General features: G+C 49.8%; 1 long non-coding RNA gene across 1 annotated transcript; it reads right to left on the reverse strand.

Moving 5' to 3' along the window:
* Positions 1-1,592: 1,592 nt before the first annotated feature.
* LOC116660370 lies at positions 1,593-13,464 on the reverse strand. The gene is made up of 3 exons (XR_004315838.1): positions 13,453-13,464; positions 7,735-7,740; positions 1,593-1,727 (listed from the first exon to the last, which is right to left on the reverse strand). It is a non-coding gene; the product is annotated as an uncharacterized LOC116660370 (long non-coding RNA).
* Positions 13,465-23,346: the final 9,882 nt, after the last annotated feature.

Below are 23,346 nucleotides of genomic sequence, written 5' to 3' on the forward strand. Positions count from 1 at the left end.
AAAGCCTGGATTCCCTTGGGGGTGTGCAGGGAAACGTTCCCTTAAAACAACAGAAATGTGATGTCAGCCACAAGGTAGGTCACGGGTCATCCAGTGGTTATATTTTAAAAAAAATTGAAAGAAACAGGCAAAATGTTAACAATAGAATTAATTTAACCCACTGTGTTAGTTCAATATGTAACCCATATGAGTTATTACACTTGTGTGTGGATTTCAAACTCAGTGCCCGTCTCCGTGGGGACCCGCCACCCTGCATGTGCTCAGTAGCCACGTGCATGGTGTGGCTTCTGAACCAGACAAGCCAGAGAGCCTTGCCCTGTGGGCAAAATTAATCTAAATCAAGCCGGTGGCCACTCAGAGCCCCTCAGCACTTGGAGATGTTTTGTCCACTTGGTTTTGTTTTTAATAAGATGCATGTATGCGCCATTTAACTCTAAATATTGATAATGTGTCGCCATTTCCCCCAGGGGAGCAAATCCTCCTTATTTCAAAAGCATGAATGGAATGCTGGCCTCCAAAGGTGGAGCAGTAAGTGAATGCAGAGGGGAGAGGCGCTTTTCCTCTGCAGCTTGGTGCCCCTGTCAAAAGGCACGATTTTGCTCCCAGGGGAGGTGACCTGATGAGGAGGGGAGGGGAGGCCGGTGTGGCCATTTTGTGGCCCCACCCATACCCTGGACTGGGAGTCTCCCTTCTAGATGGGGCGGAAGGCAGGCACAGAAGTCGGATCCTGGGTGTCCTGGCTGGACTTCTTGCGAGGGTCCAGGCGGCAGCCCTCACCCAGGTGGCCTCTGCCAGCAGGTGAACGTAGGCTGGGCTCTCATTCATCTGACTATGCTGACTCCTTCCCCATGGATCCTCTGCCTCCCCAGTGCCCACCCCTGACGTCTGGGCATTGTAACTGCACAGCAGCCCTGGAAGCAGCTGCAGACCATCTGGAACCCTGGACCTGGGCAAGGGTGTTACACTCTTCAGGAGAAGGGCAGGCAAAGTTCAGAGGATCACACGATCCAGTAATCACATGGGATACACTCCCCCGCCCAGTCCTTCCGCTCAAGTCACGTCTGTGTGATTCCTTTAGGTTGTTCGGTGCCCAGGAGGTCTTGCCTTTCAGTTGCTGGTGGTATTTTGTTGTATGACTCCACATCCACATTGAGGAATACACTTACGATCTCTGCACGTTGTGTAACTTACTGTGTGTGTTTTCCCTCAGCTGACAAGTTTTAAAAGGCATCCAAGGAACGTGTACCGCCCTGTAGAAAGCCTGGCAGCTGCGCCCAGCTGACACGGGTTCTCGCTCATTTGAAATGTTAAAACTGATATAAAGGGTAAAAAGCACACAATTTGCAAATGATTATCAAATACACAATATTCTTTTTTTTTTAATTGAAGTACTGTCAGTTACAATGTGTCAGTTTCTGGTGTACAACACAATGTCCCAGTCATGCATATACACACATATGTTTTCAAAATACACCATATTCCTTATTGTAAAGGCTACAGAGCCAACAGATTCACACAGAATTTTTTTTTTTAATTGAGGTGTAGTCAGCTTACAATGTGTCAGTTTCTGGTGTACAGCATCATAGTTCAGTCATACATGTACATATATATTCATTTTCATGTTCTTTTTCATTATAGATTACTACAAGATATTGAATAGAGTTCCCTGTGCTATACAGTAGAAAATTGTTTATCTATTTTATGCATAGTACTTAGTTTCTGCAAATCTCGGTTTTGCACAGACTTTTAAAAACGTTTTTCTTGATCTCTCGTACCCTTTGCTATCCTCTGGTCCCCTTTCAACTATGTTTGGCAAATTGACTGTTTCTGTGCTTCATGTGATGCCTGCTCTTGGTATTTTCTGTGTCTGTTTTCATTTTGCTTGCATTTAAAAAAAAACTTAATCGATTACTCTGTCATTTGATACTTTGGGGAATAGAATCTGAAAAATAATTCTACATTGTTAGTGAAATTCATGATATCCCTTGAGGATTAGCAACATTTTCTGTTAGTGATTTTGTTATTTAAGTTTAGAAATGGCCTTTTAAACGAGACACCTTGCGTTTCAATTTATGCCTGTAACTTCAGTGTGGCTTGCTATTTCTTGGCAAAATCTACTATCAGTCTTTATAATCTTATCACCAACAATAGTGTCACAAAATCAGGCTACACATAAACGCGTAATACTGAGGGCTGCAGAGGACCCCAGGCTCTCACCATCATAAGGTCACTGAAGGCCTGGGTCAAAGCAGCCTTTCCAGGATGGTGGGTAGGGCCTGACTGCTGGACGGAATCCTGGGTGGAAAAGTGAGGACCTGGCCAGCGGGACGGGGGTGGAAACTCCCAGGCCAGCCGTGAAGGAAGGGGAGGTGGGGCAGAGGCTGGTTCCATCATCACATGGCCCTCTGTGGTGAGCCAGGGCCAGGCTCCCTGACTGTGGCGGGTGTGGGTCTCTCCCTTCTCATCACAGCAGGTCCTGGCGTCTCAGTTTTCCTCCATCCCCTCTGGAATCCGCATTCTCCAAGCCTGGCTGCAGAGTGTGGGCTCCCAGGCCCCCCCTTCTCCTGACCCCCAAAGCGGATACACAGATCTCTTCTGCTCCCACATCTGCTTTGATCATCCTGGTGACAAAAGTCGGGGTTACAGAAAGCACAAATATGAGCAGTTTGCAAAAGATTCCTAAGTTTTGCAAGCTGCTGTAGTTCCTAACTTCTACTGGGGATGGCAAATGGAAAGGTGACAGGACCGAGGGCCAGACTTTTGAAGTGAAATCTTCCACAGTACCGAAAATTACCAAGAAGATATTCGACACCATCAGCCCCACTGGCAACTCGATCAAATTCTAATAGGTTTCCACATGCATCACATTGATTTTTAAGAAATGGGAAATGATAGGTACCAGGGTAGACCTTGAAGTGCCGGTGTAGCCTCCCTCCAAAGCCTGCGTGTGCACACGTGGGAACACATACACAGACTCACACTCACACACACACACACACACACACACACCAGGCAGCGAGCTCTGGACCTTGACTCCTCTCCCAGCAGACTGCCCGCTGTGCAGACTCTCGTGATCATTGCATGGGGGCGCTCCTTGGAGGAACTAAACAGCTAAAAGCCTCTCATTTTATCCTTAAACTTGAGAACATCCTTTGCGCTGTCCTCCACTCCTCAGTAAAACAAAAGAAAGTCATCTTGACCAAGCGTATGTTCTCAAACCCAGGCCACCCTTCCCCCTGCCCCGCCCGCGCCGAGCCGCTGTGCTGACCCGAGGGACCATCCGTGTCGTGTGACGTCGCCCCAGGTTACAGGTCTGCCCTCCTCTGATGTCCACTTAGGTTCTTTCCGAAATGAAAGCTCCCAGTCTCATCGTTTACCAGCTCCGGGCCTCGTGGGGTTGTTCTTCATGTCAGGCGATCTGATGTGATGGAAACATATCAGTCAAAACTGATTAAAATGCGATGCCTCTTGGTGGTTTTAATTCACATCCCTGTTTCTGGCGAGGCTGAGGTCCATCTCACGAGGCACGGATCAGCCTGCTTCCTTCATCCAGGAACTGCCCGCCACGCCCTCGGTGTGGGTGGTTTCTTAACGTAAGAGTGTCTTTGGCCGTGTTTCTATCCCAGGGGAAGGCGCTGCTGAGGGTGAAGCGAAGGACCCGAGCAGGCCAGAGGAGATGGGGCCCAGACCCGGGGGGAGACTGGACTAGACTGGAGAGGGGGCCGGTCCTCTGACAGGAAGGGGAGAAAGAAGGACCGTTCACCAGGCAGAGGCAACTGATGGGATATGCAGGAAGCTCATGCCGTGGCCTTTGTTTTCTTATTGGGGCGTGGGTGCCAGCATGTGAGGGAGGCTGTGGGCCTGGAGAAGGATGCTGCGGGGAATGCGGTGGGAGCAGCTAGCCAGACCGTGTGCGAGAATGGCCAGGTATCTCTGAGGGTCCTGTCGGTGGTCTGGTCTGGAGCAATGCTGTCACCGTTGTGGACACCTGGAGGGTGTGCTCGCTGCCCTGGGCTGGAGCTGTGGATAAGAGGGCCACCAGCTACTTCCGGGGGCAAATGACTGTGCGACCGTCAACTGGTTTTAGGCCCTGTGGTGCGTCTCTGCTGCTGACATGGTCCAGAGATGTTCCAGAATCTTCAGATGGGGACGACTTACCCACAGAATGACCCCAGCAAAGGGAACGTTCAGTAAAGGTGACAACTATCCCAATAGCCAGAGGGATTCGTTCAGTCAGTTCCTCGGACACCGCTTCCTTTTCCTGGAAATCATCTCGTGTTCTAACAGACTGCGGCTAATCTTGATTTCAGTCACAGTAATTCCGCCAAACAGTTCCTTTTAGAAACTTTTGCAGGTGAAACCGACTTGTGTTTTGAAAGTGAACATGTGTATCATCGAGTTGTGTTCGTATAAAACTCTTGGTATCCATGTCTTGAGTGGCTCCAAGGACAAATGACCCCAAGACGGATGGCCAGAAACAACAGGAAGTTATTCTCTCACAATTCTGGAAATCACAAATCCAGAGTCAAGTGCCACAGGGTAGAATCCACCCAGAGGCGGCAGGAGGGGATCTGTTCTTCGCCCCTTCCAGCTTCTGGTGGGGTTGTCAGCATTTCTTGATTTGTGGCTGCATCACTCAGACCTCTGTGTCCGTGTCCACGTGGCCTCCTCTGTGTGTCTTGTATAAGACACTTGTCATTGGACTTAGGGCCCCCTTAGGTAATCCAGGATGATCTCATCTCAAGATCTTTAAATTGATTTATCTGCAAAGACTCCTTTTCCAAATAAGGTCACATTCACAGGTTCTGGGGATTATGGTGTGGACACATTTTGGGGGGGCACCTTTCAGCCCATTATCCTACTTGCTCAGGCAAACCTTCTAGAAATCAGATGTAACCTAAGGCATCTAAGATGAGTGACTCAGGGACTCCTGCAGAGTAAGGGCCACAGGCATCCTGGAGAAGATTTCCCACAGTCCCATTGCACAGAGGAGAACACTGAGGCTCTGGGGAGGAAGCGGCAGAGCCCAAGATAGACTGATAAGACTGCCTCTCCTCAGACACAAATCCCCATACCTGGAGACAATATTCACTCTCCCTTCCTGCAAACAGCAAACCTCGTTTGAGCATCTGTTCTTCCATCCAGAAGTCCCGGCCGTGGGCGGACTCGGTGGCACATACTCAGGGCAGAACACAGGGAAGCAGTAACCTATCTATTTTGGTGGAAGCGCCTGATGCTTCTTGGCTTGTGTAAACCACTGCCCTCTTAGACCGAGGCCTGGAACACATCTGATTTTTCTTGAAGAGCACAACTGATTTTAAATATCATCTGTTGTAAACCTCTCTGGCTAACCTGCAATATATTTCAGAAAAAGGTTGACTTGTCATTGGGGGTTTTTGTGGAGGGAGAGGGGACTGATGTGACAAGCTGGAGGAAGGGCCTAAGTTCGAAATCATCCCTGATTTTTTAACAACTAAGCTGTGTGACCTGGGCCAATTAGCTAACCTCTCTGAACCTCCTCTTCTCCACCTATGAGATGGGACGGTGACCCCCAGCTCTTGGAACTGGTCTGAGGATTGTTGAAGCAGTGAAAGCACTTGGCAGGCAGTCACTACTCTACCAATAAAGGAAAGGTGCTTACAGCCTGGGCGGAAGGTAAGATGCAGTGATAGCTACCACGTGTGTGAGACCACGGTCCCAGGGCCTCACATGTGTTCACTCAATCCTCTTAACGACTCCGCGAGGCCGCACTTGTACTCCCATTTTACCGGCGGGCAAGCTGAGGCTCAGTGCGGGCGAGGGGCCCGGCCCACGGCGGAGCTGCGCTTGGAGCCCGGCCTCGATGCGGCCTCTCCAAGGTGTCAGGAGGAACGCGAGGAGGGAGTGAAAGGGCTCAGGGTGGCTGTGCGGGCGCAGAGAGAGAGGACGCCCCTGGCTGGAGACGCGCGGGAGGGCCTCAGGACACAGGCGGCCCTGAAAGGGTTGTGCGGGATTTGAGCAGAGGTGGGTGTGAGGCGACTGCCCCTCAGGCGTCTGCACGGCGTCGGGGGGGCGGGGCTGCTCTGGCCGCAGCGCCAGGCTCGCACCTCCCACCAGCTCTTCCGGCAGCTTCGGGAAGGGGAGCCGGCCCCTCTCGGGCGGGGGTGAAGATGCCACGGAGAGGCCGGGCTTCAGGGGCCGAGAAGATGCTGCTGGGTCTCGGGGCTTCTGCACCAGGCAGGGTGACTCGTTCGGGTCCAAATCGAGGGAATTACGAGCCCTTCACCCAGGACAGGAGGTGTCATCCGGGCTGTCCCAAAGCTGGCTCAGGTGGTCACGCTGTCACTGAGCAGCAGCCTGGGCCTTCGGGACACAGCAGAAAGCCCCGCACGGCCCCTCACGACAGCAGCCGGGGCTCAAGGGGTCCTGGGGGGCAGGGCTCAGGGGACAGCATCTCCCAGGTGGCACGTGGCCGGCAGGAGCATCATAGAGCCGGAGCGGGGGGTGGGGCCGCGGGGTGGGGAGGGCGCCTCGCCTGCCTGGACCCCCCTGCAGCCCCCGCTGAGTTTTGGGAACAGAGAAGGAACCTAGACTTTCCCCCCAGAAGGGACTTTCTCACTTATGAAAGGAAGACGCCACTGGGGTGGTTGAGTAACTGGGGCAGGAAAGCCCGGCGTCTGCTCCCGGCGCTAGAATAACCCGGGCAAAAATAGCCTTGTGGGTGCTTTTGATTCTTTTCACCAGGCCAGCCTCTGAGAGGGTCTGTGGTGTGTCCCGTGTGACCGTGTGCCCCCAGAACTCTCGGTTCCCCCTTCTCACTCTCCCTGGGGAGCCAAGGGGCCCTGGGAGGAGAGGTAGGGTGGTGGTTGGGGGGGTTCTGCACCCCCGTGAGGAGCCATGTCTGTGCCTGAACCCCCCTCACCACCTTGTCCCACCCCTGCAGGAGGCCCCGCCTGCCAGCGGGGGCCACAAGTCACACTGGCCCCGAGGGAATAAGCAGACACAAAGCAGGGCCCTAAGAATGTGGGGTGAAGATGGTTTAGAGATGTCAGGACACAGAGAGGGTGGGGACTGCACAGTCAGCTGAAGGAGGGGGACGAGGACAAACTTTCTCTCTTCCCACCGGAGCCCCTAGCCAGGGATGCTGTGGAGCAGCCGCAGCATCGGTGAAGGACCACAGGGGAGCAGGTCCCAGAGCTTCAGTGTTTGTGAGGCAGAGGAGAAGCAAGGCAGGGACACGGTGGTGATGACCAGGTCTTCCCGCAGGTCCTCACCCCCGACCCCACTCCAGGTCCCCGAGCCCCTCCGGGGACCACACTGCCGTGGGATGAACACACAAGGGCCTGGGCTTCTCTCTGGAGTGTAATTTCTCCACTTACCAGTGGCATCCAAAAATTTGCTCCGTCTCCCAGGAAATAATTAACTAGTGTTAGGATGGTATCAGAAAACTGCTAATTACGGTGGTGAGCTCATGCAGCGATCTGGGGACTGGCGGAGCTGTAGTTAGCAATGACAGAAAAGGAAAATATTTGAGTGTTGGGTGCTGAACCCGGCTTCTCTGGAGGAGGTGAGAGACGAGGCTGCACCCAGCCAGGGTTGGAGCCCCTGGTCCTGAGACTCCTCCGTCTCCTCCTGAGAGTGTGGGGCAGGGTGGTGGGCTGGGAAGTTCAAGAGGACGAGAGGAACGCGGACAATGAGGGGGCTTGTGTCACTGGGTCTAGTGTCCCAGAGGGACCGGGTGTTGCTTGTTCCTACCCCAAACTCTCACACTGTCTCAGGCTCACACACTTAACACACTCACACTCATGCTCACATACCATCCTCGTGCACACTCACTCACACTCATCCATAATCTGCCGTACCTCACACCTCAGTGATGGAAAGTGGCATCTGCCTGGTGTTCTGTGCCCCGGCTCTGTCTCAACGTCTAGGGCTCTAGTCTCTCTAAGAGTAGGGACTCCTAGAGACTGGAGCCCCACTGAGCCACCCCCGCCCCTCCAGCAGGTGGAGGAGATCTGGCAATCCACTGACTGAGTTCCTTGAAGCTGGGCCGGCCTAACTTGACCTATAGAATGCGGCAGAATTGACTTTCTGGGTCTTCCAGGGCTAGGTCCTAAGAAGCCTTGAAGTTTTGCCCGGACCTTTAAGAACATTTGTCTGGGGAGTAGGCAGATTCCAAATTAGAAGTCCAGCCTCTCTGAGACCACCATGCGGTGAGGAAGCCCAGGCGAGCTGCGTGCAGTAGCGTTTTGGAGAGAGAGATTGCCAGTCCGCCCCCGGCTGCCCCAGCCACCCCAGCAGATCACAGACATGTGAGTAAAGTCGCCTTTTGATGATTCCAGCCCAGCCGCTGTCTGACTGTAACTGCGTGAGAAACTCTGAGAACCGCCAGTACAATCCCAGTCGGCCCCCAGAATTACAAAAAATAGCTGGATCCCAGGAGCGGTGGAGTTCCAGGCAGAGGAACAGCATGCACGAAGCCCAGGGCTGCTTCCTCAGACGTCCTGTAGAGAATCAGGCTTCTAAAAACAGCTTGGAACCAGCTCTTTAGAACCGTTGTACTGCTTGGCTCTCAGGCGGTGAACAGATCTTGAGGGACATTTAATCCATCTGTAGATGACCTGGGGGAAGAGGTGATTCATAAACCCCCTGAGATTGTAGCTACGTTCGCTTGGGTTCAGGGGCATTACATTTCTGGGATTTAAAAGGCGCCTGAGAACTCTTTCTAAGAATTGGGGTAGTGTTTTACATTTTGAAAACAGAGTTTTCTAAGCCAGCCATAATTAGGCTGGGAACTAAGAAAACATACTCCTCGCTGAGCACGAAGCTGATTCTTTACAAGAATCAAGGGAAGCGATAGCATTTGGGTCAAGACCCGTGGATTTCCTACTTACTCTCTGTTGACTTAGTTCATAAAAATAAGCATTTCGCCCTTGAGCTCTAAGAGTCCCGAGGGTTGGAATACATTTGGTAAGACTAAATGTGAAGAAAAGAACAAAAAACCCCAAATCCAAAGGAAGCCGGGAGAGCTCTGGCGTCCGCTGGCCCTTCCCCAGGTCCTAATTGTGTCCCAGGGCCCCGGCCGTGCCTGAGCTCGTCCGGGGCCCCGAGCGCGAGGTTGAGCAAATGAACGAAGGCGGGCGGAGCGGACAGGGTTCTGCCCAGGCGCCCCTGGCGGCCTGAGCCTCCCAACCCCGAGTACTCAGCCACCTCTGCCTCCAGGTGGCGCTCGAGAGCCGCCGTCCTGCGTCCACCTCAGAAAGAGCCCTGTGACCCCACCAGGCCTCCAGAGTCAGCCTGTCCCGGAGAGCCCCCGAGGCGATTAGAAGCTCCGCGTGGAGCTTTCCAGAAGTGAGGGGGAGACAGGGTTGGAAAGCATCTCACCGCCCCCAGGCAGAATCCTCCATTGAGTTTTGATCTTATTGGAGTAAAAGAATTCACATCTTAAACTTTCCAGCCAAGGAAACTAGAATATTCATGAAAGGGTCAGGCTTGTTCATCTTGGCTTTCGGCTCCCAGCTGCACGTGTTGTAACACCTGGCAGAGGCTCTCTCCAGAGCCAGGAGGGCCAATTCTTTGTTGTTGTTGGTGGTGGTGTTTTGGGGGGGGGGGGAGGGGAAGGTAATTAGGTTCTCCTTTTTAAAAAATCTTTTATTTTATTTTTTAATTCTTATATTTTATTGAAGTGTAAAATCTTAGCTTCAGGTGTGCAGCAAAGCGACTGTTATACATATACATACATATATGTATTTTCCTATTCTTTCCATTATAGCTTATTATAAGAAATTGAATATAGTTCCTTGTGCTCTACAATAGATACTTGTTGTTTATGTATTTTATATACAGTAGTGTGTATCTGTTAATTCATTGTTTTTTTGATGGAAATACTGGGGATTGAACCTAGGACCTCGTGCACGCGAAGCACATGCCCTACCACTGAGCTGTACCCTCCCCCCCATCCCAGGAAGGCCTGTTCTTCAGCAACCATATGCTGCCAGCTGCCAGCACCCAGGCAAGGACCAGCACTTCCTTTAATTGTCTTTATGGAGTCTCATGTTAATGGGAGATTTTCTGGGGTTTGTCACAAATACATTTCTGGTTCGAGCGCCCAGTAGAACAAAATGAACCACAGTCAGGCTGACAGGCGTTGCTCTCAGAAGCTGCATTCCTGTCTGGTTCTCCACGTAATCCACGTGTGTAGCTGGGAACATTTAGAAACAGCCTGTCTCCTCCTGGTTTTCCCCTAGAGTACATCCTGACCAGTGTTAACGCTGCACTTCTGGGTGACGCGTGTGCGGTTCAGTTCCCACAGGTGTTATGCAACCCAGCATCAGAGAGAAGACCGGGGTGGTGGGGCTAGAAGCCGGCAGTTCACATCTGTGAGAAGCTGATTGTGACCTGCAGGGACCAGGTTCCCAGGGCAATGGCTGGAACGAGAGGGGAGGCTGACAGGAGCCGAGGTGATGCTCGGACAGTACCCCGCTCCCAGGCATGGGCCCAGCAGCACGGGGTAAATGCTTGCTGTTCAGACCACACTTCTCCATGGAGAGAGCATTGCACATAAATGAGGTTCGATTGCCCCGCAGACCAGTCCCCAAACAACTGGAGCCACAGTCTGGATGAACTGCTCAGGGGAAAAAAACAACCACACCATCAGGGCTCTCACTGTGAAGGATGGAGGACGACAGAAACACCGTCACATCAGGGAAAATGGTGTTTGCGAAGTTTCATCTTGAATGCTAGTGCTTATGGAAAGCGGGTTTCCTTGAAGAAATAGAATGAGTAGTTAGAGACTCACAGAGATGGAAAGGCTCTTCTGGGTACTTTCCAGAGCTTTCCAAACGGAGAACAGCAGAGTGTCATTGTATTTACCTGCACGGCTCCTCCTGGGTGTCCCTGGATCACCGACACTACTTTTACATCCTTCATCCCTTGTGCTGGTTCACATTTGGCTCCCAGTGGAAGGCAGAGAGGGCTAGGATGTGGGTAGAGAATTTCCTGGAGAAACTCCAATGAGATTCAAGAGAATGAGGAGGAAGCGGTTAGAAGGTTGGAGAAAATACGGCGGGCATGTGAGAGACAGGATGTATCTAGTAGAATTAACTAACTCTCTGGATGGAAATATTTACTGGATACTGAGAGACAGAAGGTCCATGATGGGAGGATGGGGGAGGAGAGGGAGGCACGCCTGGGGGGAAGCCGGCTGACACACTGGCATCAGAGGACGCCGTGGACCCAGGAGGGCTTGGCTCCTGCCTGGCAGATGGAGTCAGCGCGGAGCAGGGATGTGGGGCACACGTGGTCCTTGTTCAGGCAAACAGAAACACGTTTCCTGGGGTGAAAATGCACAACGTGTGGGTCCCAAAGGTGAACTTGCATTTTTTTTTTTAATGTTTTGCTAGGATCTCACTGCAGTGGAGAAAAAGCCTTTGCGTGTTTCCTGGCATTTAGATTCTAGCCCTGAAATGTTCCTGCAGGTCAAGATTTATATAAAATGCTCAGAGGAGGCTGTCATAGGTTTTGATGTGTATTTCATAGTTTCTGGCATACCACATGGTCTCACAAAGAGATTTATGAAAACGCAGTATTTATGGTACAATATCCATGTTTTATTCAATGTGATTACATTGCGGCTAAGAGAGAGGCTGTGGCCACAGCCTCACCACGGAGTTGGGGCTGGGTGGGACCAGATGTCCTTGGCCTGGCCGTGTCAGTAACCTCCCTCCTTGGGTTCGTAATCTGGGGGTTCTCCTGCCTCCGGGGCGGGGGTGGTGTGGGGCCTGCCTCTTCTCACTTTGCAGGGAAAGAGCAGCACGCCCCTCCTTACCCGCCTGGGCAGGCAGGGGGCCGAGCAGAGTATTAGTAACACAGTCGGAGACGAGGCCTCAATCTTATCTGAGCTAGGAGTCCGGCGCGTTATCCAGTCTGCCGCCCCAACTTATCTAAGGAACCACACAGTGCAGATTCATCCTTCAGTCCCAGCTCCCCAGCGAACCTTCCCTCCTTGGAAACCTGAGAACCTTTGCTTCCAACCTGGCCCTCTGGGCCCAGAATCAGATGGGCCTGGCTCCCCTCTGATCTCCCTGAGAGTCTGTGAGCCGGGGGTCCCGGCAGCTGGAGTAACCCTACCCCCGCACAATCCAGCTTCTTTTCTTTTCCTGGACAAGATTTATGTGGGCGGGTGTGGTCTTACCACCGACATTCCCCGGAGAGGCCCCGAACCCCCCGCATCAGCACAGCCCCATTCAGCTCCCTGCTGATGGGTTTTCAGATAAAGTTGGGTTGATACTTAAGGCAAATCGAATTTGCCTGTGATTCACAGGACTTAATGGTTTGAGTTAACCCTTACGAGGCAGGGGAGCCCAAGGCCCCATCTGTAGTTTTAGATGCTTTAATCTACCCGCGGGCTTGGGCTGGGAGACAGAAACAAACCAGATCTGAGCCCTGGCTACTCCACGTGCTGGCTGTGTGACCTGGGGCTGGTTACTTAACCTCCCTGTGCCCAGCTTCCTTCCCTGGAAAGCAGTGTAATAACAGCCTTGAAGGGTTGCTGGGAAAAGCGCATACTGAGCACAGTCCGGCACAGAGAAAGGTTGGCTAAAATTTTTTTTTTTTTTTGGAGGGGGGCAGGTATTTGGTTGGTTTATTTTTAGAGGAGGTACTGGGGATTGACCCAGGACCTCGTGTATGCTAAGCATGCGCTCTTCCCCTGAGCTATGCCCTCCCCTGAGGTTTGCTATTATTACGAGGTCATTTCATTAATCTGCGTGAGCCATGGAGCTAACGGCTTTGCTGTTGTTGTTTGATACAGGTCATTGCTGACAAGCAGACAGTGTCACATACAGAGAGGCCGCCACAACCCAGGAAATGAGTCTGGAAACCAAGACTCAGATCCAGGGCCATGATCCATCCATGTCTGATGCTCCGTCCCACTGGTCCAGGTACTTGACTGCTAAGGATGCTGGGGGTGGAGGGCAGGCTGAGTGACACGAAATAATAAACTACATTGTGCACACAGCGTAGCCCCTGCACGTGGGGGCTGGGGGCACCTTCCACACGGGGCCACCAGTGCCGTGGCTGCAGGCGTATCCCTCCCACGGCGGGATGGGCTCCGGCTTCAGTGCATTCCCTTTTATTTACCTGGCGATGTCAGTCCCAGACAGCCCGGGCCTGGCTGCTGATCTGAATGGTAATCAGCCTCTCCTGTTTCCCCGTCGTCGTCGTCGTTAGAGAACCCCGGATGCTAATAGCCTCCCCGGGGAGGGGCTGCAGCCTTTCCGGGTGTCTGTGCTGTGCTCAGCCCCCTGTGTCCTCATAGGTGGCAGCTGGGGATGAAAAGGATGTTGCAACTTGGCTGACAGTTTCACTTAAAAAAAAAAAGAAGAAAGAAACAGTAAACACTCATTTCTGTTGGCCACAGTGGAGTGACATTTATACTTTTGGACAGTCACTCCAAATTACTTTCTGCAGAACCTCCATTTTATCGTATTTGTTTTTAAAGCCTAAACGCCTCAAGTCTGTTGATTTCTCATTTGGGACCCCAAGAAATTGTGACCCCAGCCTTATACCCCACTCAAGTCTTCTACACACAAAGGGGGCTGCATTGCAAGAGCCCCACCCCACACCCCCTCCCCCGTGTGCAGGGCACCCAGAGAAAGGACGTGGGCTCTTACAAGAATGATTTTATTGTGATGTCCTTGAAATTGGAGCTAGCCATTCTTTCATTGCTCTGTGCGCAGCTGGATGGATTGGGGCCCTGCCCCTGGGGGCTTCCATTCAAGGCGAGATTCTGGAAGCTTCTTCCCGAGGATTGATGGGGCCCTTCCTGCTGCCCAGACCCTGCTGTTCAGCCCTCCCTGTTACCCGCTCTCCCACCAGTTTGTGCTGAGGGTGCAAGGCAGACGAGAGGGTGCAATGCCCGGCAAAGAGGCCCCGGCCTCCCTGCCCAGTGAAGCGTGGGCCTCCCTGTGGACGTCCAGCCTGCACCAGGCCTGCAGCCACCCCCTGGGAGGACACAGGTACTGACTGCAGGGACTGCTGGGGAGCTTTCCATTCCCACAGCTAAATTCATTCCATCAGAGTTTTTCCTTTGCTTAAGTCTAATTGGTGCAGTCATCATGTCAGAGCAAATGTTATTATTTTAGTCAAAAGCAGTAAACTAGAAAGACATTCTCTATTACAGCTCTCCTCTCTGTCCTAGGGCTAGGATCCTTAGCAAAGAGCCAACGAGACCTAGTTATGTTCTGCCACCACCAAAACTGGCCTGTTGGGTTTGTCCCAAATCATCTTAAACAAGGAGGCAAAAAATCTCATGTAGAGACTACATCTACATAGATGGAAAAAGACGGCTCTGTGGTGCCTTCCTTCTAGGGCCTGTTATTCTATCCTGTAGGATTCTACACTACACATGATGCTAGGCACAGTAACGGAGGCAGTGTGTGTTTGTTGAATGAATAAACGAAACATGCAGTGTCCTTGTGTATTACACTGTGGCACATGGCATGAGGCAAACTAAACACCAGCTCCACCTTTGGTGAGCTGGTGTCCTGACTGTCTGTGGGTGTTGGATGACAGGTCCCAGCGATGGGGGAAAAAAAAATCTAAAACAGAATTCTTGTTTATGCTTTCCTCCAACAAAATGCATATCAGATGTCAGAAAAATCAGAATGTCTGTGGGTAAGATTACAGTGCAAAGTTTTATGAAGTCATCAAGGTAAATCCTATTTTGCCAAATTGCCACAAAATTGTGAATGTTCTCATGGCCCTGATTCAGAAAACGTTCCTTAAACAAAGAACATCTTGATTTGATTGCATTTGTTTTGGAGCCCATATGCTATGGATTTTTTTTTTCCAGTGTGGTATAAACATATAAGGACGGTAAGTGAAAAATGAGATCATTTTTCAGATGCATAGATTTCCAACCGACAATCATATAGAGGATGAAAACATGGTTAAATGTAATCAACACGCATTTAATGTGATTATCATCTAATACTGAGAACTTTACGCGTAGGGTGTCTGCTCCCTTTTTGTGCACATATTTATAATCTGTCAGTTAAGACAGTATCTCCTGCAGGGGACACAACACTGTCCTCAGTATGTTGATGGTTCTTGGGAGGCTTTGAGATGCGAGGGAAATGTCACAAAAAGCCCACGGTTCCATTTTAGGTCGAAAGCATTAACTCTGGCTTTGCTGTGTTTTAACGTGTAGCCTAATGCCCAAGAATCCACTGTGAACAGCCCCAGTTTCTCTTCACAGAATGTTGAAAATGAGCTGTTGTCTTTGTTTGCTTGGGCTGCCAGAACAAAGCACCACAGACTTAACGTGGCTTAAACAAGAGAAGTGTCCTCACTGCCTCACAGTCTGGAGGCTGGAGGAGATCAAGGTGTTGGCAGGCTTGGAAGACCTGCTCCGGGCCTCGCTCCTTGGCTTGTTCACATGGCCTTCTCCTTGTAGAGGTGTCTCTGTCCAAGCTTCCCCTTTGCATAAGGACATTGGTCGCGTTGGATTAAGGCTCATTGTGCTCTGCGGTGACCTCACCTTCACTAATTGCATCAGCAATGATCATATTTTCAAATAAGGTCATATTCTGAGGTACTGGTGCTTAGGACTTTAACATGTAAATTTGAGGGGAACACGTTTCAACCCATGACAGCTATGAAGGGGTCTGCCCACAGTGCATGATTTAAGGCCCCTCCGCCCTCCTCCCTGACCCCCTCACCGTCCCTCCCCGAACCTGTCCCCACAGGTGACTGAAACACCCTTTCGAGGCTTGTCCCTTGGAGATGACTTAGTCGCTGGGAATCTGACCTTGACTGCAGTCACTCTGAGGAAGAGGTAGCCGCATGCCAGTGTCAGTTAACTCTCTAGCACTGTGGCTCTCCACCTGGTGGCTGCAAACCTTCACTGCCAGATTCTGATCAGCGTGTGAATTTTTACAAAACTGCACATTCAGCCTGCCATGCTACCGTCTCTCAGAAGGGGCGTTGGATTGGTGGGACCACAGATGTGGTGAGAGCTGGTCTACCTCGTGGCGAGAAAGAGCGGAGAGCAGGGTGTTGGGTCCGGCTGTCAGGCTCCGCGTGCTGAGTGGTGGCAGCAACGCCGGGGCTTGGAGCACGGACAGCCCTTCCCACACAGAGATGCAGGGCTGAGACCAGAGTGACCACAGGCGCTCTCTCAGGTGCTGATGTGACATTCTGGGGGCAACTGCTTTGCAGCTACTGCTGAGCTGCCTTACTGCTTTTTGAATATTTATTGAGATTAACCTTCTTCTAGTGTATTCAGAGGGCATCCCAGACAGAGAAGGAGACAGCCTGCTATCGGCAGGTGCAGCTTTCTGACTGGGTGGCTCACAACTGTGCAACATGCCATGGGCACCAGAAGGGACAGGAGAGACCCCTGGAAAGAGCCAAAGGCAAAAATCCGAGGCAGGAGTATTCGAGGGAGAGGAGCCAGGCTGAGCTGTGTGAATCCTGACCCAGCCTCCTTCTGGCTGGTGGGGGCTTTGGACAAGCTGCCTGACCTTTCTGATGGACTCTGACCGCCCCCATCCGTCCAATGCACATCACAGTGCCCACCTCGGGGAGCTGTCATGACGGTCAGACTGGCACAGGGTGCCCACAAAATGCACTGTAACGGCTCCAGTATCACTGGCAATGTCGTCTCCCCCAGCCCTCCCCGGCGGCCCAGCCCTGGCTGAGTAAAGGCATCCACCCTGCAAGACCTGTCCCAAGTTCACTCGATGGCTATGAACTTGTCTTTGCCACAAAAGCAGCTCTCAGGGTGAGAACAGGCCTGGAGCCCTCCCCCACCCACCCCCTCTTTGCTCCTGACCTGCTGCTGAGTTCTGCACACACAGCCTGGACAGCACACCCTCCTGAGCAAGGAGGGGAGGCCGCGGGCAGGAAGGGGAAACCAGCCTGTGGCCGAGGCTGTGCGCACCTGGGCTGGGTTGGTGGCCACACTGCGAAGCAGGCCTTGCTGGGCAGCCGGGAGGCGGGGGTTTATAGCAGGGTATCTGTCATCCCCTCTTTGGGGCCCTGGTTTACTTTTTTAACTTTTGTTAATGTGATTTGCTCCTCCAGTAACCCACTTCTGTCCACCCTCCCTCCTGACACTTCCCTTCACCATTTGTGTTTTCTTCTTCCTGCTACGTTTCTCTGTCTGTCTGTCTCTTTCTGATTTTCTTCAGGCAAGTAGAGTGGGGAACAGAGGCCTGGAATGAATGAGGGGAAGTATTGGAGCGAGAGGCCATTGTGGTTATTCTGGAAAAGAGTGTTTCGCTGATGCAATGGGGGTCGGCCAGCTCTCGCTGCCCTGGCCCCAGCAGACGTGGCGCTCCCTGCACGACTCGCCCACCTGCGCTCCGCTTACTGCCTTCTGAGCCCTCCTCCAGCAGACCTGAAAAAGGGCACCTCGCCGACCGCAAGTTACACATAAGAAAACCGAGGCTTTGAAAGACTTAAACGTTCCTTGTTCAGAGACCCACAACCAGTTGCAACTGTTGATGTGCTGGGGGGATTGAAATGAACCCTGCCACATGGCCTTGGCCAGACCTCCCCTGGCTTATGTTCACACAGGCCATCTGTGTCCTGACACCCCCGTGAAGCCTCACTTCGCGCACACACGTGCTTACAGATGTCATAAATAGCTCCTGCAAAAATTCACCAGACCGAAATGTGTTTCAGACCTGCACTGAGATGGGTCCTACCTTTTTTTCTGTCTAAATGCTGCAAAGTTAGGTAAAATTCTGAACTTCCCAGGAATGTGCATCATTTCACTTCTCGAGACGGGCTGCCAAAATGGGTGTGTAGTTCTCCGTCTTCTTTTTCACACTGAGGTTAGCTAGATTATGGTTGCTGTTGATTATTTTGGATGTGGACTCAGACTATCGATGAGTTTGTGTTGTTTTTTTCACTTTCCAAGTCAGTACGAAGAGGTCCAGCTCATTCTTAAGATGTGCCGAGTTCCCCCGTGTGAAGGCCCCAGTGTTTATTTTACCTTCTTCAGTGTTCATTTGGGTTGCTTCTGTGCTTTTAATATTTTTAACTTTTTAAACAAAGCCACAAGGAATATTCCTGAGTCTTTGACCCCTTGTAGAAGAGTTTTGGAGGCTTAAAGCTTAAAAGTAGAAATACCAGGTCAAAAGATAGGACCTTTAAACATTTCAGGAGGTATTGCTAAGCGGCAAGCCAAAAAGGGGTGCTGACTTACACTCCACCAGCAATGCACCCAGGTATCCATTTCTTTCTCACCTGCTCACTGACACTGATTCTCAGCTCCCCCAGTCTGGTCAGTGAGACAATGTGTCATTGTAGTGTAATGTGCGTGTTTTGAGTGTCTCCTGAGGAAATCTGCGGCAGTGGCTTCCCAGGCATGGGCTGGTCCGGCTTCTGGCCTGTCTGCTTCTAGACTCTTCTCCCACCTCACATTTATGTCAACAGGAAATGCCCACTCATTTCTAGAGGACGCTTCAGCAGAGCCCAACCAGAAAGGCAAACCAGGTTCAAATTCACACCCTAAGTTCAGAGCAGAGATGAAATGACTCTTGGACCAGAGGTACTCCCATACCTTCCCATTAGCCCGGTGAAGCCTCAGTACATCACCCTCAAATCTCAGCACTGGGACGCTTTCTGGCCACCTTGATATGGCGGAATGATGGTGAAGAGGATTAGTGCCTCAAGGATGGTTCTGTTTCACAGGAAGGTAGCTTTTCTGCAGCCAGGCAGGCAGCTTCCTCAACAAGCATGCAGGTGGGGACATCCAGCTTAAAGTCAGTGTTCCAGGACAGAGGCATGGCCGTGGAGCCCCAACCCTGCTCCTGCCGCCACCCCCACCCTCTCCCATCAGTTTATACTGTTTCCAACTATTTCTCATCTCGGCACAGGGCACTGTGCTGCCTGAGGCGTTGCCTTGTCAGCCGTGGGTCTTACCTCTCTGATAGGATCATGAAACTCCTGAGGGCAGAGACCATCTCTTATCCTCATTTGGTGTCCAGCCCACCCCAACCAGCCTCACCCGTGGTGCAAATGAGTACTGGTGCCACCCTGGATGGGAAGGGCTCCCGTGTGCACGGTCCAGATTCCCCTGGCGGCCTTGAACTGTCCTCCCTGCGACCAACCGGCTCCAACTTAATCTCATCTAATGAGGCCTGGAAATAAGCCAGTTCCAGAACTGGCCAGAAACCTGACTTGTCCAGGTGGCCATCAGACCACCCCCAAGTCAGGCTGGACCTCTGCCCCCAAGTGAAACTTCTCGTAAAACATGTGCCAGGTTTCTTTCCTCAGACATAGACTCCTGAAATTAACTTGTCACCACTCCCCCCGGGGTCCCTGCCTGATGGAAGGCCAAACTATGTATACTCACTGTACCTATGTCTGATTTTTTTTTTGAAAAGAAAAATGCTCCCATTTGTAGCACTATGTATATTGTTTTAATTTCTGAAGATTAGTTTTTGAGTACCATGTTGCTTTCACGGTACTTGGCCCAAACGTGATTAAGCCTGCTTTAGGTAAGCTTCACACTCCCAACTGTGAATAACATAACTCACTCTACCCCACTTACAAAAAGAGGAAACACGCAAAGCTCATTAGAGGTTCTCAGGAATTCTTTCCGGAATTAATTGCCAGATTTTATACCCCATTAGAACCTTTTCAGCCTCTCTTTAGGGGCCATTCCTGAAATCAGGACTTTATTAACACTTCTGAACACATTTGCTCTATGACACCTTCTATGAAAGGAAAAATTCTTTCCTTAAATTTTCGTACCTGCAGAAGAACATTGTGGCCCATAATATAAACAAAGGCTTGTAGATGGCTGTGATCGATGAAGAGATGGGTTGCAAAGGGGCCAAAAAATAATTGATGGGTAAATGGAAATGGAATGGTCGGACACCCTGGGATAATTCAGCCTGGGGAAGAAAGGTTGATGAGTGACTTAAAAAAAGAAAGCCAAGTTCTCTCTATTACAAAGCTTTCAAACTTTTAAAAGTTGGTGAGCATTTTCACACAGTTCTATGTATATTTAAAATTTCCCTTTGAAACTTCCTTTTTGACCAATGGATCTTTTAGAAGTATATTGTTTAATTTCTAAATGTTTAGAAGTTTTCCTGCTTTCTTGAATTTGTAGGTTGATTTTTGCCAAATTGGGAGAGTTTTCAGTCATTATTTCTTTGAATTTTCTTCCAGTGACAGTCTCTTTTTCTCTCCTCTGGGACTTTAATGTAACAAATGTTGTTGGATCTTTTGTTATCATCACACTGACCCTTGAAGCTCTGTGTTTTGTTTTGTTTCAGTTTCTTTTCTTTTTGACATTTTTTATTGAGTTATAGTCATTTTACAATGTTGTGTCAAATTTCAGTGTAGAGCACAATTTTTCAGTTATACATGAACATACATATATTCATTGTCACATTTTCTTTTCGCTGTGAGCTACCACAAGATCTTGTATATATTTCCCTGTGATATACAGTATAATCTTGTTTATCTATTCTGCATATGCCTGTCAGTATCTACAAATTTTGAAATCCCAGTCTGTCCCTTTCCACCCCCAACCCCCTTGGCAACCACAGTTTGTATTCTATGTCTACGAGTCTGTTTCTGTTTTGTATTTATGTTCTTTTTTTTTTTTTTTTAGATTTCACATATAAGCGATCTCATATGATATTTTTCTTTATCTCTCTGGCTTACTTCACTTAGAATGACATTCTCCAGGAGCATCCATGTTGCTGCAAGTGGCATTATGTTGTGGTTTTTTATGGCTGAGTAGTATTCCATTGTATAAATATACCACTTCTTCTTTATCCAGTCATCTGTTAATGGACATTTAGGCTGTTTCCATGTTTTGGCTATTGTAGATAATGCTGCTATGAACATTGGGGTGCAGGTGTCATCCTGAAGTAGGATTCCTTCTGGATATATGCCTAGGAGCAGGATTCCTGGGTCATATTGTAAGTCTATTCCTAGTCTTTTGAGGAATCTCCATACTGTTTTCCACAGTGGCTACACCAATCTGCTTTCCCACCAGCAGTGTAGGAGGGTTCCCCTTTCTCCACAGCCTCTCCAGCTTTTGTCATTTGTGGACTTTTGAACGATGGCCATTCTGACTGGTGTGAGGTGATACCTCATCGCAGTTTTGATTTGCATTTCTCTGATAATTAGTGATATTGACCATTTTTTTCATGTGCCTGATCATTTGTATGTCTTCCTTGGAGAATTGCTTGTTTAGGTCTTCTGCTCATTTTTGGATTGAGTTTTTTTTTTGTTGTTGTTATTAAGTCGTATGAGCTGCTTGTATATTCTGGAGATCAAGCCTTTGTCGGTTTCATTTGCAAAAATTTTCTCCCATTCCATAGGTTGTCGTTTTGTTTTACTTATAGTTTCCTTTGTTGTGTAGAAACCTGTAAGTTTAATTAGGTCCCATTTGTTTATTCTTGCTTTTATTTCTATTGCTTGAGTAGACTGTTCTAGGAGAACATTTTTGAGATGTATGTCAGATAACATTTTGTCTATGTTTTCTCCTAGGAGGTTTATTGTATCTTGTCTTATGTTTAAGTCTTTGATCCATTTTGAGTTTATTTTTGTGTATGGTGTAAGGGAGTCAGTTTATTTTCTTTCTGTTGTTCAGACTGGGTAAAATCTATTAATATTTCCTCAAGTTTTCAAATTCTATTCTCTTTACTATTGAATCCATCCAATACTTTAAAAAATTTTTCAGTCATTGGGTTTTTCAGTCGTACAGTTTCCCGTTAGTTCTTTTTTATAACTTGCATTTCTTTGCTGAGACTTAAAACTTTTTTTCATTGGTGTCAACAGAATTTTAATTGATTGTTGAAGCATTTCTATAATGATTGCTTTGAAATCCTTGTCAAATAATCCCAGCGTCTGATTCCTCTTAGTTTTGGCATCAGTAATTGCCTTTTGTCACTCGAGTTGTGGTTTTTCTGTTCTTGGTATGACTAGAGCTTTTTTTATTGTATCCTGGACATTTTAGCTATCATGTTAGCAGACTGTCTTTTGAGGTTTAGCACCCAGGCTACTTTTGTGAGCTATGGTTACAAAAACAGTTACATTTCACAGCCTTCATGGTGCTATTTTGATCCGCTTGATTTTTTTTTTTTTTTGTTTTTTTGTTTTTTGTGCTGCTGAGGGTCCCACTGGTCCTTCCTGGTGTTGTCACAGAGGGTGGAGGAAATTTCTCTAGGCTGGTGGCTCCAGATGAGGGAAGGGGACACTGCAGGACCTGGAAATAGTGACTCCTGGGCAGGACCCCACCACCACCTTGGGGGGCAGAGAGGGCTTCCTGGGACAGGTGCTTATTGTAGCAAGTTCCCTCTTGCTGACACCACCTTGCCACTTGGTGCCTCTGGGTTGGAGTCTCAGGCCTTTGCCAGGAGACAAAGAGACTTCCTGGGCTCAGAACTTCCTATGGCAAGATTCCCCCTTGTCAGTACCGTCCAGCTTCCTGGTGTCTCTCAATGGAGGCGGCTCTCAAACCAGCAGGAAGAGAGAACACTTCCCTTTGCTACTTTTTGTCGGCAGGGCTCCTGATCCATCGCTTTGGTCTTGGAGGCAGGACTCCTGTTCTGTCCAGGGGAGGAAGGAGCCCACCTGGGCCGTTTTCTGTTGCAGAGTTGGGGGCTGGAAGCAAGGGGCCTGTGTCACTCTCATCCAGTGGGTGGAGGGTTGGGGAAAACATCACAGCCATGCTGCCCTGTTGTCAGCCTCCAGTCAGTTCATCTTCCTCTTTCCACCTTTCAGGGCTCTCCTTGGTTGCCTCTTATATTAAAGAGAAAAATATTTGGGACCTAGGGCTGGACAAAGGGTTCTTAGACCTGACACCAAGCACACAACCCAACTGACAATTTGGACCTCATCAAAATTAAAAACTTGTTCTGGGAAAGACCCTGTGAAGAGGATGAAAAGACAAGCCACAGACTGGGAGAAAAGACTTCTAAACCACATGTCTGATGAAGCAGTAATGTCTCAAAGCTCAGTAGGGTCAAGGCTGTGAGAGAAAAAGCCACAGACCCAGAGAAAAGATTTGCAGAAGTCACATCAGATAAAGGACTGCCATTCAAACTATACAGATCACTCCTAAAACTCAACAAACACAGACACATACAGCTACTCGGGTGAATACCTTGGATGGGTCTAGTGGGAATTATGCTGAGTGGAAAAAAGCCAGTCCCGAAAGCTTACATATTATACAATTCCGTTTAAATAATTGTATTGAAATGAAAAGTGTAGAAATAGAGGACAGATGAGTGGTTGCTAGAGGTCAGGGGCAGATAAGGGTCGGGGAAGGAAGGGGGTCTCTATAAAAGGTCACAGAGGGATCCCTGCCATGAGGGAACCCTCCTGTAT

This window comes from Camelus ferus, chromosome 28 (genome assembly GCF_009834535.1).
Source record: "Camelus ferus isolate YT-003-E chromosome 28, BCGSAC_Cfer_1.0, whole genome shotgun sequence".
NCBI classification, from domain to species: Eukaryota; Metazoa; Chordata; class Mammalia; order Artiodactyla; family Camelidae; genus Camelus; species Camelus ferus.